The sequence below is a fragment of the Trypanosoma equiperdum genome (genome assembly GCF_001457755.1).
Source record: "Trypanosoma equiperdum strain OVI genome assembly, contig: ctg_1449, whole genome shotgun sequence".
Taxonomy (NCBI): Eukaryota; Euglenozoa; class Kinetoplastea; order Trypanosomatida; family Trypanosomatidae; genus Trypanosoma; species Trypanosoma equiperdum.
In genome coordinates this window covers 5211-6467 of record NW_027123448.1, presented here as the reverse complement: position 1 = coordinate 6467, position 1257 = coordinate 5211, and positions in this window count along the sequence as shown.

Below are 1257 nucleotides of genomic sequence, written 5' to 3'. Positions count from 1 at the left end.
TATATGCACACGGAAGGAGTAGCGACGAAACGTAATAGAAATTATATAGATACATAAAGATAAGACTTGGTATTAAAAATGAAAATTGAACCCCTAAATAGCGTTACACTTTGAAACATTCACAGAATAAACAAGACAAACGGCACAAATATTAAGCAGCTCAGCCCAATCTCTTGGCGGAGGGAATAACAGAAACAGGAAACCAGCGTCTAAAGGGATCAGGTCATCGTAAAAACATATAAGCCGAAATGAAAGCAAGTAGACTTTCCTGGCGTCGCTAGCGGCATTCAAACGCGAGGCTTATTGGCACGGTCAAGAGTGGACACAACACAAGCACTGAGCAGCGCAATGCCAAGTCTCACCTCTAATAGCACAAAACATTCACTATAAAGAAGACCTCAAAAATACACGCGAAGCCACGTGCAGTGCCAGCTCCGGCAGATATCCAACAGAAACTCGATAGTGACGTCCCATAACAACCGTACAACCTTTTCTACTGCCTTGAAAACTAACTTAGGGAAGAACTAACGTAAGTGAGCAAGCAAAACAGACAGCCGACCAAATCTCACATTAATTATAGCATATGCACTCATAATAAGCCTCTCAAACAGAACAGCAACGGTGGCAGAACAAGGAGCAGTGCACCTCACAGCACTAACAGAACTTTGCACCGCATCCAAAGCTGGAAAAACCTTGGCAGCTTTTCTGACAAGCCGAATAACAAAGTTGACAGGTTGACAAGCAGAATACGGCCTTTTTCGCCGGAAAGTAACGACCATGCAGCTGATACAACCGGAGCCTTCAACGCAACTAGCGGCGCTGAAAGCATTCACAGAGGCGACCCTCACCGCCATCGAATCCGGATTAAAGGAAATAGCAGAAGAGACTCTAGGAAACAGCAGCGAAAGCAGCATACGCAGCGGGCCTAATCAACGACTTTGTAGCGATTTTTACAAGCACTCGCGACAGCACAGGCACGAGCAACGTCTGCATAATTAAGGGCAACGGTGGCAGTGAAAAAGTCACGGATACCGAGCTTGCTGATTGTTTAGCTCAAGCAATTGGCGCGAAGCCAACTAATAACGAACTGAAAACTCTGGAAAAAGACAGCTTCAACTTCAGAAGCAAAGAAACGCTAACGATAATCAAGACGTGCAAGCTAACTACCAGCAACAGCGGCGGCTATTCATCCGGCCAAACAGCTCAACTGAAACCAGCCAAATGGGGAGGCAGTGTACTTACAGTAACTCACTCAGT